Source organism: Pseudophryne corroboree, chromosome 2, assembly GCF_028390025.1.
Source record: "Pseudophryne corroboree isolate aPseCor3 chromosome 2, aPseCor3.hap2, whole genome shotgun sequence".
Lineage (NCBI taxonomy): Eukaryota > Metazoa > Chordata > Amphibia > Anura > Myobatrachidae > Pseudophryne > Pseudophryne corroboree.
In genome coordinates this window covers 439,378,842-439,392,609 of record NC_086445.1, presented here as the reverse complement: position 1 = coordinate 439,392,609, position 13,768 = coordinate 439,378,842, and the positions used below count along the sequence as shown (strand labels likewise).

General features: G+C 44.6%; 1 protein-coding gene across 8 annotated transcripts in view; it reads left to right on the top strand.

The window, feature by feature from the left end:
- The window catches only part of MSI2 (musashi RNA binding protein 2), a 1,055,328-nt gene that overhangs the window by 714,798 nt on the left and 326,762 nt on the right, over window positions 1-13,768 (top strand). The gene's annotated exons all lie outside the window — the stretch shown is intronic.

Below are 13,768 nucleotides of genomic sequence, written 5' to 3'. Positions count from 1 at the left end.
AATATCCCAAAATCGCAGCTGATTCCGACGACACGTCTGCTGTTCCTAGGGATGATTCTGGACACAGTTCAGAAAAAGGTGTTTCTCCCGGAGGAGAAAGCCAGGGAGTTATCCGAGCTAGTCAGGAACCTCCTAAAACCAGGCCAAGTGTCAGTGCATCAATGCACAAGGGTCCTGGGCAAAATGGTGGCTTCTTACGAAGCGATTCCATTCGGCAGATTCCACGCAAGAACTTTTCAGTGGGATCTGCTGGACAAATGGTCCGGATCGCATCTTCAGATGCATCAGCGGATAACCCTGTCTCCAAGGACAAGGGTGTCTCTCCTGTGGTGGTTACAGAGTGCTCATCTTCTAGAGGGCCGCAGATTCGGCATTCAGGACTGGGTCCTGGTGACCACGGATGCCAGCCTGAGAGGCTGGGGAGCAGTCACACAGGGAAGAAATTTCCAGGGCTTGTGGTCAAGCATGGAAACGTCATTGCACATAAATATCCTGGAACTAAGGGCCATTTACAATGCCCTAAGTCAAGCAAGGCCTCTGCTTCAGGGTCAGCCGGTGTTGATCCAGTCGGACAACATCACGGCAGTCGCCCACGTAAACAGACAGGGCGGCACAAGAAGCAGGAGAGCGATGGCAGAAACTGCAAGGATTCTTCGCTGGGCGGAAAATCATGTGATAGCACTGTCAGCAGTGTTCATTCCCGGAGTGGACAACTGGGAAGAAGACTTTCTCAGCAGACACGATCTCCACCCGGGAGAGTGGGTACTTCATCCAGAAGTCTTCCAAATGATTGTAAACCGTTGGGAAAAACCAAAGGTGGACATGATGGCGTCCCGCCTCAACAAAAAACTAGACAGATATTGCGCCAGGTCAAGGGACCCTCAGGCAATAGCGGTGGACGCGCTGGTAACACCGTGGGTGTACCAGTCAGTGTATGTGTTCCCTCCTCTGCCTCTCATACCCAAGGTACTGAGGATTATAAGACGGAGAGGAGTAAGAACTATACTCGTGGCTCCGGATTGGCCAAGAAGGACTTGGTACCCGGAACTTCAAGAGATGCTCACGGAGGACCCGTGGCCTCTACCTCTAAGAAGGGACTTGCTCCAGCAAGGACCCTGTCTGTTCCAAGACTTACCGCGGCTGCGTTTGACGGCATGGCGGTTGAACGCCGGATCCTGAAGGAAAAAGGCATTCCAGATGAAGTCATCCCTACCCTGATCAAAGCCAGGAAGGATGTAACCGCACAACATTATCACCGTATTTGGCGAAAATATGTTGCGTGGTGCGAGGCTAGGAAGGCCCCGACAGAGGAATTTCAACTAGGTCGTTTCCTGCATTTCCTGCAAACAGGACTGTCCATGGGCCTAAAATTAGGGTCCATTAAGGTTCAAATTTCGGCCTTGTCGATTTTCTTCCAAAAAGAATTGGCTTCAGTTCCTGAAGTCCAGACTTTTGTCAAGGGGGTACTGCATATACAGCCTCCCTTTGTGCCTCCAGTGGCATCCTGGGATCTCAATGTGGTTTTGGGTTTCCTAAAATCACATTGGTTCGAACCACTTGCCACAGTGGATTTAAAATATCTCACATGGAAAGTGGCCATGCTGTTGGCCCTGGCTTCAGCCAGGCGCGTATCAGAATTGGCGGCTTTATCCTATAAAAGCCCTTACCTGATATTTCATTCGGATAGGGCGGAATTGAGGACTCGTCCTCAATTTCTTCCTAAGGTGGTTTCAGCGTTTCACCTAAACCAACCTATTGTGGTGCCTGCGGCTACTGGGGACTTGGAGGACTCCAAGTTGCTGGATGTAGTCAGGGCCCTGAAAATATATGTTTCCAGGACGGCTGGAGTCAGGAAATCTGACTCGCTGTTTATCTTGTATGCACCCAACAAGCTGGGTGCTCCTGCTTCTAAGCAGACTATTGCTCGTTGGATTTGTAGTACAATTCAGCTTGCACATTCTGTGGCAGGCCTGCCACAGCCAAAATCTGTAAATGCCCATTCCACCAGGAAGGTGGGCTCATCTTGGGCGGCTGCCCGAGGGGTCTCGGCTTTACAACTTTGCCGAGCAGCTACGTGGTCAGGGGAAATCACGTTTGTAAAATTCTACAAATTTGATACCCTGGCTAAGGAGGACCTGGAGTTCTCTCATTCGGTGCTGCAGAGTCATCCGCACTTTCCCGCCCGTTTGGGAGCTTTGGTATAATCCCCATGGTCCTGACGGAGTCCCAGCATCCACAAGGACGTCAGAGAAAATAAGAATTTACTTACCGATAATTCTATTTCTCGTAGTCCGTAGTGGATGCTGGGCGCCCATCCCAAGTGCGGATTGTCTGCAATACTTGTACATAGTTATTGTTGCCAAAAATTCGGGTTTGTTGTAGTGAGCCATCTGTTCTGGAGGCTCCTCATGTTATCACGCTGTTAACTGGGTTTAGATCACAAGTTATATGGTGTGATTGGTGTGGCTGGTATGAGTCTTACCCGGGATTCAAAAATCCTTCCTTATTGTGTACGCTCGTCCGGGCACAGTATCCTAACTGAGGCTTGGAGGAGGGTCATAGGGGGAGGAGCCAGTGCACACCAGGTAGTCTTAAAGCTTTTACTTTTGTGCCCAGTCTCCTGCGGAGCCGCTATTCCCCATGGTCCTGACGGAGTCCCAGCATCCACTACGGACTACGAGAAATAGAATTATTGGTAAGTAAATTCTTATTTTCTGTCTGCTACAGTAAACCTTATGACAATGGATACATTTTCTGTTTATTGACAACTCTTGTAGTGGGTATAAGTTGATGGTCCCGGCTGTCGTGATACAGATGCTGGAATCCCAACACCCGATAGAATCCCAACGCCTGAATGCTGACAGCCAGGATCCCAAAGATAATTAAGCATAGCCAGGCGGGAGGGTAAGGATTTTGTTACGGGGGAGGGGGGGGGGGGGTAGGTTATCGGGGGTAGGTGTAGGTGCCTCGGGGGAGGGGGAGGTGTAGGTGCAACCCTGGGGGTAGGGGGTGGAGGGCTTTAGTTTTAGGAACTAAGGGGGGGGTCTTAGAGTCAGGCTGCGGAAAGGGAGGGTTGGTGGTATGGGAAGAGGTAGTATACTTACCTCACCCCTGTCGGAATCAGGATGCCAGAGTCGGTATTGTGACCGCCGGCATCACGTCTGCAGGTCACCCATACCGGTCCCTTGTATTGCTATCTTCTTTACACTGTGTTTCCTCTTAAAACTCTGTTGTATATTAATCCTTACTTACCTTTTAAGTAGTGTCTTGTTGCCTATGTACTGTAGTGAGATGTTGCTAGACTTAACAACATTTTTAAGCTGTCCACACTGCTTCTACAGAGACGCGTCTGTCTGTGCAGCAGTTGTTCATTTTATTCCCCATGATAGTGCCCTTGTTAATTTTATGTCAAATAGGAGAGCCCTGGTTCACATTATGCCAGCAAATGCTTCCCCCACCTACTGTACCTTACATTCATATTTTGCCACATTGTACTGCCCCCTGAGTGCACATTATGCCATATTGTATTGTTCCCAGTTCAGAATATGCCACATTGTACTGTCCCCAGTTGACATTATGCCACACAGTGCCACTGCTAATTGCCTCACCTAGTCCACTCCACTACCAGTAACCAGTTTTGAAAACACTAGTATCATGGCAAGGAGTTTGTAGACTGTCCCCTTTTGTAGTGTATTCAGTATAGTATTTTAAATGCAGGGGTGCTGAGTGTCTACCAAATACAAACAGCATTCATGAAGATGCAGAGGAGACAGGTACAAGAACAGGCCCCATAAGTACCTGGGACTCATTGTAATGATGTCTCCTTTTATATCTTTGCTCGTGTTGCGCCATGTATGCCATGAAAAATGGGTGTGTGCGCGACGTTCACTCTTACGATCCCATATGATTCCATGGTGCGAATGGTTCTCCATAGTGGTGTATTGTGTCAGGCACATGCACTCAAATCTGCATGTTGCAGTGTTGCTAGCAACAATGTAAGTGGACACATCTGTATGTTGCTAGTTGCGCCTACAGGCCTGCATCTGTCATTCCATGTGGGACTGCTGCATAAATTAAAAACCCTTACATCACTCTTACATTGTTTTACCGACACAGAGGTACCATGTCTCAGCAAATATGTATATGCGGGCCTAATATATTTAATGAAAGCAACCTGTTGAATGTGGAATTATCCTAAACTTCCTTAGTCTGGTCTTTAGAAGCTAGTTAAGCAAAGAGACTGGTTACAATGAAAGAATGCCTGCCTGCATAGAAACCTGACAAAAATCACCAACCTACGGAACATCTCAATGCTTTGTATAGACATTGCAAGATTACTGCACGTAGAATGCTGGACATCCTGCAGCTGCTTGCATTACTATGCATGAGCGCTTTTGTTTTCTCCTCTACAGGCAGTCCACTGGCAGATACCAGATGAGAAACTGCTGAACTATAATAATTATTCCATGCACACGTTTCTTTAGTTATGTTTCCATATATAAATACATACCCGCATACTACTCTTGGAAGCTGACCCTGCTTCCAAGAGCGAAGATGTGTCCACGTTTGTATGATTCCAGATGTGAATGAAATTCTGCCTAGCATAGAATGTAATAAAAGGGTACGTCATAGGTTTGCCTGCTGTGACGTTATATCCACCTTCTTGACTAGGTTAAACATTGCCATTTTTCTCCTAGAATACTGCTTGTACAAGCACCATCTCTGTGTCTCATCGCTGCATTGCCACCTAGGTACACCATTTTGCTGAGATGCTCCCCCCCTTATCAGGAACCTGGGAGTATACATGCAGCAGGTATTCCCTATGGTCCGTCTGCTCTGTAATATAGAACCAGCAAATCAATTAGACTAACCAAGTTTAAATGGCAGTGATGGCGGTGCAGTAATCTGATTAGAAATAAATCTATAATTTTCTTAAAAATTTGTTCAACAACAACATAACACTGGTCTGTCTTTCTGTGGCCATCCTTCATTTCTGCCTCGTCTGCTTTCTATCATTGGTGATTGCAGTAGAATCTCCTGTTTGCCTCACAATTAGTTTGCATTCTGCTTCAGATTCGAAGTTGCTTTTCTACGTTGACATGTGTCGTCTGTTTATAAATGTTTTGTGTCTGGTCTCGTATTCTGTGAAAATCCTAAACGTCGCTTGTCTTTCTGATATCAGCAGTTGCCTGTTATGTGGTTGCAGAAGCTAATTACTGGGTGACTGTTTCTGACAGCGCTAATCCAAACTGCATTTTCTTGTTAATTGTTGATCCAGCCAGAAGAGATTGTATTATTATCCTGAGCGTTTGTAATGAAAGAATGGGAGAAGTGGGACAAATGACTTTGTGATATTTAGAATGGTGATGTGTAAAGGCTTTGTGAATACATTAGTATACATACGTTTTGTGCATCAGGAATATTTATTACTTGTGACAAATATGTACTAAAGTGCTTGCTGCACAAAGTTCACCTTCAGTATATTCTGTATGTTCTATCTTGTTTGTTTTTGCTTTTAAACATATTTAAATATCTGAACAGAAGTGTCATATTTTGGGGGATGTAGTTGGCATGCCGACAATTAGGATGCCAGTGGTCAGAAGATTGGCATCAGAATGCCAACATGGCTCTGAATCCAAATGACAGCATCTCGACGGTCACAATCTCAAATAGTAGTATTGGGGGGGGAGGGGGGTTTAGGGTTAAGCTGCGAGAGAGATGGGTTAGGCGCTAGGGGGAGGGTATGTGGTAGGATTAGCCTGCTTACCTAAAGGTGTTGTGATTTTGCCTGTCGGAATGCTGCTGTCGGTATTCTGACGGGATCCCTGACTGTTGGGTTCTCTGTGCATTCTTAAACCAGGCAGCATGCTCTTTACTTGGATAGTCCAAAAATATTGTAAGTGAGTAGACTTGTGCACATACACACACTTGACGATTTTGATAGTTCCAGCACTGTACACAATCATTAACTCATGGTACAATATGATAGAGTTCTAATGAGCACTCATAAACACTAATCTATACTCCATGGAGCCATTGAGAAGAAGCTTTACCTGTGAGAACAAAGTAGATATATGTTTTTTGTTTTGAAATAAAGTTGTTATTAAGAATTCAGAACGGATAGAAGGGTAAAATAAAAAGAAATAGGGAAGATGTAGGGATATCCTTTCACATATAAGAAGAATATTTAACAACAAATGAGCTAGAGCAAAATACTGTCAAACGTATAGAATTATATATGTATGGGACATTTCAATTTTGTCTAATAACAACCAAACTATTACTATCCAAAATGAGAGTAGAGTGGAAGGGAGAAATGGTCACTATGGGATGGTGAGTACAGGGAGAGAGAGAGAGAGAGAGGCTGGAGCTGTTGAGAGGAACCTCCAGGCTGGTTCACAAAACTGAATGGAGGATATTACACAGCTACAGTAAGTAAGTAGTTCTCAAACTCCACACACGAGATAATTGGTAAGGACGGTCATGGAGGATACTAGTAAAAATATATGCTCAAATTTATATACTTACAGACCTCCACAATAAGGGCTGAGAGCCAGGATATTTCCAGTGGGAAGCTATCAAATATGGTAGATAAACTGAAGCTTCGAGAATATGCTAGATAAATTTCCATGTGCATTTAGGTATATCGGGAATTGGGTGCAGAAGAGAAAAGGAGAGTTTGGGTGGAAAGGTGTATCAGCGTGACAGTGGTAAATAGATCCAAAACGTCCCACTAAAAGGTCACTATCTTGGGACAGGACCAACAAATGCAAGACAGAGTGTTTTGTTTACCATTTTGATAGCAATGATTTCAGACTGATGGGAAAATTGCATGAAGTCTTGTGGTAACAATGTATCACCAGAATAAAGCCTATAAATGTTTTCTTTAGTTTGTGTAAGTATGAAGGTTACGTGGCCGCCTCCCCATGACATACTAACTGTTATGTTTCAAGGGCTACCTAGATGTCCTCCTGCCAGCGCAATTTATGTGAATCTTTAGACAGGCAGTTATATGTAAGAGTAATAAGTAGAGGCATGGCCCCTTGAAGTAGACTGCAACGACAGAACAGTTTGAAGGGAGTGGGGGTATGAGTTGCTATAATTTTTGCTATTATGCAGATGACATATCTGCTGGTATTGATAGAACCTTTCCAAGCAGTAGTTTGAAATGGTCATAGAGTATGGAGTACAGAAATGTCTGGGAAAGGGACACTGGATGTTATATGTGAGTAACTGTTTCCCACTGGATAAAGCTTTATGATTCATACCCAGAGGAAAGAAGGGTCTATGCCACAGGGGTACTAATTAGTCTGTTCATACTCAAAAACTCCATATAGAAATCATGAAGTCCAGGTGGGAAATTAGCTAGTTAGGAAGAGGTGGGGATCTGTGTTTGGGGTCAATACAAAATCAGGTATAGGAACAAAGCATACAAGAAACAACCTGGTGTGACAGCTTGCCAGCAAATAAATATCTCTGAAGACTTGTTAGTCCTACTCAGCTCTTTTTGGAATGCTAGTCTAATGTTTCCCTTTTTTTGGGGAGGGGGCATACTCGAGGAATGTCTTCTCAACCATATAAATTAGGAGATCCGTTTTCGTAGCTCTATGAGGATGGCAGAGGGAACTTTCACTAGGATAGTTTGGAAAAGGTAGAGTAGATGAGGAAGTGAGCTCTTTTCTACTGCTGCCACTGAGGGTGCATCAGTGCTGGAGCAGGGTTCTATGCCACCATGTGGTATATAACCACCAAACACATGACGTCAAGCTGACAGCAGGACCAGATCAAGAATGGGACGGATGGAGCCTCCGTTCCAGGCCACCAAATAAAAGTAGGCCCATTGTCATGACGGCATGCTGTCCACACAGTCAGCCATATATCATAAGTAGTAACAAAAAAGTAGTATTTCTCTTCACCTTATAAAAATGAAGCAATGTTTATTATTTTACATATTTAGGGAGACATTGGGGCTTTTCGTATGGAGAGTGTACACATCTACGTGGCACTGGCCGCACCAACACAGCACCGGTCACACCTTCTCTGCTTTTCATATTAGGCCCTTGATCATTTTCCGCACAAGGCCCATGTGGACCTTAATCTGGCCCTGGACGAGAGGGTGAGACCACCAGTAGAACACTTCCCTAGGGACAATCCATACGGCTATATAGGCTGCAGGGTGCATGTTGCTCTGGACAACTCTTCACCAGCGCTACTAGCTGTGGGATACCAGGAACCCTTCAAGCCAAATGCAGGTGCAGTGGTGGGAGTGATTTTGTCTATCTGAGGACATAGCACCATGGGTAATGGCACTGCTCACACACCACTAGTTATGGGCCTGGATGGCATAACTGCCATGAGGTTCTTCTTTTCATGTAGTAAGCTTTATGCATTTTCTTGTTTACACAATTGTGTCCTCCTGCGAATGAGTGCTATCTCCCACTGCGGTCCTGGGACCAAAACAAGCTTGTGCACCCCAGCTTTACAGTGAGAGCATAGCTGACAGACCGTCTATCCTGCATGCGCACCCCTACAGAAATGTATTTTAAACTTTTGTGTACATGTACAGACCAAAAAAGCGTATTTTATACTTAAAAATGTGCACAGTGTCAAACTGTTACTTAGCCCATTTTGTTTTCTTCTTTGCTGCCCAGCCCTGAAATATTGTAACCTGTGTCTTCCATAACAATCTTATTGTGCTAATTGAGGTACAGTCATTTTTTATTGGAATTCAATATTAAATTATTGTGGCGATTTATGTTTAGTTATGATTATAGGAAATGAGGTATAGTGCGTGGCACTTTTTATTCCTATCAGATTAAATTGGTTCTAAAATCTCACAATGATACTGTAACATTTTGGTATACACGAATGAGCATATAGAACCTGTGTCCCACAGGATCCGCCCTGTGTGTTGTATTCTTTCTCTACTCACGCAGGTACTCTATCTAGGACCTCTATGCCTCTCCTGTAGTTTAGATGAACACTACTCCAGTCCACTTTCATGTTGTCTCTCTTACTTGGAGGGAGGAGGATTAGAGGGTTTTGATTCCCACATACCTGTCAAAGGATGCCAAAGATTGTGAAATATGGAGGTGTTTTGAGAAATATATCAAAGACAATATTTCACACGTCTGCATGTGTCACAGAACAAAATATAATGGTTTTCTCGCTTTATCTCTTCTTTTGTGCTTTTGGTTTTCCTGTGTGAACAGTGGAAAGCGAAGGGGTAGGTGTGTTTGTTTTAAATCATCCTATTACAGTGAGTTAACCTCTGCTGCCTAAATGAAAATTGTATAAACCTGAGATTTCTTTTGAAGTAGTTGCTTGGTAACAGACAGCAGGTATCTGTAAAACAATGAATAGACTGTCACTGATAGGGGTATTAGGAAACAAGATGTTTAGCCTTACTTTGCTACATACCGTTATTTTTCTGTTCTTCTGTAATGATCACTTACCATTATATGCAGCTCTCTTACATGTGTCTGCTCTTCACAGGCACAGTAATCTTTCCCAGGGCATCATTTTCAAGTACAGTAACTTCACGTCTTTGGCATATAAGACCTGTAATAAGGTCTAATGCTCAAAATAAAATTAGCAGAAATTACTTGAGATGATTTGAACAGGACTTTCAAAGAGTAACTGTATATTTAAATAGAAAAATAATAATGTGCCAATCCTGAATCGGATTATTAACTCCATGGAAATCCCATCTGTCGTTTTATTCTGAACACAGATACCATTTTTGACAGAATATCATGGCAATGTTTTAATCATCCCATGCAAAAATGTGGCTTTGTGGAAACTTTTTGAACTAGATTTTGGCCTTTGGCATAGAGTTACAATAATTTTTATTGTAAAAGTACAGCCTGATGAAATCTAAACGAATCACATATGAATCACATGGCGAGCACCCCTGGCTGCCACTGCGTACGCAGTGCATGATAGGTGCGATGTGTGTGCGTCACAGCTACAGTGATGGGACAGACCACCTAAAGAAGATAGGAGGCAGTTTAGGCACAGAAGAGGACTCGGAACAGGAGTAAGTATGTCAGGAGGATACGGAGCAAGGTGACCCCGCAGATGTCAGGACCATTTACCTAGTAATTAGTATTGATCATTATGACCACTCAAATCTGGTTCATATTTATAATGAGTTCTCTGAAACCTCATCTGTACAAAATGACAAAAGTAGCTAGTAATCTGGAAATGTCTGTTTATGTCGTGGGATTATTTCCATTTTGATACTATTTCAGGAGTCTCCCTGACAATCAGGGAGAGTTGGCAAGTATGGAATGTGCTGGTCCCATAGCTTACAGTGTGGGTCGTGCACTTCCGCCATTTATAGAAAGGATAAAAGTTTTGCTTCTCCAATATTCAGTAAAAAAAACAATGCCATCTTTTGTTTGCAAAGACATCCACATTACAGTCACGGCATATTCACTGAGAAAGAACTTCAGCATGTGTTCTGTTCTAGCATAACGAATAATATAAATTTAAAAACAATGAGATGCGCAGAAAAATTTTACAACAGACCACTGCGTTGTTTTTTTTTAAGTCCTATATTACCCCCACCTCAGCAGTGGCAGCCTCTTAATCCCCTCTTTAACGCTATCCAACTACAATAGCATTCTCCAAATTTGTATGCGGAAACCTCCCAAGTTCAGTAAGGTTGTTCTTCAGAAGTCTACTAAAAAAGGAGGCCACAGCTTTCCCAACATGAAGTCCTACTGTATAACTGCACATTTAGTACAGATCCCAGCAATCTTTACCACTTCTAACACCAATGTATGGTTTGATTTTTAGAACAAATGTTTGGCTCTGACCTCTCTTTCTTTCATCTTTTTCCTTTCCAAACTGCTTAGATTGGTCAAAAGTAATCTTTCCTCATTCTTAAGTGTGCTCTAAATCATTGTATAAACTCCTCTATTGTGGCAATGATTACTACCATCTTGAACATCCCATCCTTCCTTCCAGGGGCGTAGCCAGAACTTTGTTGGCCTCATAGCAACATTTTGAAGGGCCTTCTGTCCGAGTGTCACCTCTTGGTAGCAGCTCTTATTGTATGCCCCATAGTAGTACCTTAGTTAATGTTATGCCCCATATTCATGCCCTAGTTTATTTTATAGAGTATAGTAGTGCCCTAGGTCACATTATGTCTCATTGTCATGCTGCCATTACACATTGTGCAACACAATACCCCACACAGTATATTTTCTCCAACAATCTCCTTGACCCTTAATCCTTACAGCTAATCTACCACACCATTTTGAATGTTGCATTTTTGAATATGCACCACACACAGTGGGCCTGATTTATTGGTGGACACATTCCGCATTGATGTTTGGAGAGAGAGAAAGTACCAACCAATCGTCTTCTGTCATTTTACAGGCTATATTTGAAAAATGACAGGAACTAATTAGTTAGTACTTTATCCAGGGCTGGTAACAGAAATCCTGGGGCCCAGAACCCAGGAAAGATATTATTATCAGGTGCGCTCAGTAACAGACGATACAATGGACAATCTTAATCAGAGTCCAAACAACACTCCTCAAAGTGAAGAGAGTGGGTGCACTCGTGTCACTCTTAATAAAAGACCACAGCTCCCCGCCGTCAGTAGTGACCCGGAATCCCACGGGAGAAAGTCATCTACGAACAGAAACAGAGGGGGTGCTCCATAGTACAATATCAATTTAATCCAATAAAAGCATAACACATCCATTAAAAACACAATGCTGATGCTCGTACCAAATTGCACTGCGCTGTGGGCTTAATACCACATAGTTGTATAACCTAAATCCCCGGCAACACTCCAAATCTCAGGTAACTACTCCAGATGGGATCACGGACTCGTGCCGCTTAGCCGCTGCTCACAGCCACCGCACACCAGGACACAGTCACTCACCGGAACCAGGGAAGGTAGGAGGGGGCTCGATCGTACACGTCAGCAGGCCATGCCCCGTCGCTATTCAGTTTTGCTCATGTTAAGTCGGCAAATGCCCATTCTCCTGGACTTAACAGGTTGATTTGTTGGGAGAATGGGCATTCTCCGACTTAACTGTCCAGCGTGAGGCTGATTCCTAATCGGACGTGCGCCAGTACTATTGTCAGATTTTTGCTCGCACAACCCCCGGGGGTGCAAGAGGCTTGCCCGGCGCTACCCGCTCAGCAAGGTCTGCAAAGCAGGGAGGTGCTGTGCTAGAGAGGTGCTCTCCCTGCTCTGCTACCTTGCTGATGTGCAGTGCGCCTGTCACACTTTCAGTCAGCAGCAGAGCCAGCAGCATGAACTGAAAATTCCTTTGCTGAGTGCTGACATCCTGTCTGTCAGGGCCCTCCCCTCATCTCTCTCCCCCCTTGCTCCTCCTGCTGCACATGTCAAGCAGGAAGACAGGCAGCAGTGTCGCACTCCCTCCCCTGTGACTCGGTGGTGGAGTCACGGCACTGCCTCCAATGCATAGGAAGTCATATGTGCACTGGAGGAGCCTGCAGAGTCAAACATGAGAAGATGAGTAGCCAGCCACAAGGAGGAAGGAGCAGAGACTCAGGTAAATATACTGCTGCACATAAATGTGTTCTGGGGGTGAGTGTCATATTAATGTGTGCTGGGAAGGTGAGTGTAATTAATGTGTGCTGTGGGCGTGTCATTAATGTGTGCTGGGCCGGAGGGGTGTCATTAATGTGTGCTGTGGGGGTGTCATTAATGTGTGCTGGGGCGGGGGGGTGTCATTAATGTGTGCTGGGGCGAAGGGGTGTCATTAATGTGTGCTGGGTGCTGTAATTAATGTGTTCTGGGGAGTATCATTAATGTGTGCTGGGGAGGGAGGGTGTAATTAATGTTTTCTGGGGAGTGTCATTAATGTGTGCTGGGGAAGGGTGGTAATTAATGTGTACTAGGGGTGTCAATGTGTGCTGTGCTGGAGGGTGTAATTAATGTGCGCTGCAGAGGCGGGCTCATAATGTATACTGGGGGGAGTGGCATGTGTAAAAGGCTGCTGTACCTGGTGCAAAGTGTAAAAGGGAACACTACCTGGCTCAGTGTGTAAAAGGGCGCTCTATTTGGAATAATGTGTGACTGGCTCTACCTGGTGCAATATGTAAAAGGGGTCTCTATCTGCCGTAATGTATATAAGGGGGACAACCTGGCGTAATGTATAGAAGTGGTACTACTGTGTGGCGTAATTTTGAATAATGAAGACTACTGTGCGTCATAAATATTTTACGCCCCTATATTACGTAATTATTTTATGCCCGTATATATTTCTCTGACGTCCTAGTGGATGCTGGGTACTCCGTAAGGACCATGGGAAATAGACGTGCTCCGCAGGAGACTGGGCACTCTAAAAGAAAGACTAGGTACTATCTGGTGTGCACTGGCTCCTCCCTCTATGCCCCTCCTCCAGACCTCAGTTAGAATCTGTGCCCGGCCCGAGCTGGTTGCACACTAGGGGCTCTCCTGAGCTTCTAGTAAAGAAAGTATTTGTTAGGTTTTTTATTTTCAGTGAGATCTGCTGGCAACAGACTCACTGCTACGAGGGACTAAGGGGAGAGAAGCGAACCTACCTGCTTGCAGCTAGCTTGGGCTTCTTAGGCTACTGGACACCATTAGCTCCAGAGGGATCGAACACAGGCCCAGCCTCGGTCGTCTGGTCCCGGAGCCGCGCCGCCGTCCCCCTTGCAGAGCCAGAAGCAAGAAGAACATCCTGAAAATTGGCGGCTGAAGACTCCGGTCTTCATTAAGGTAGCGCACAGCACTGCAGCTGTGCGCCATTGC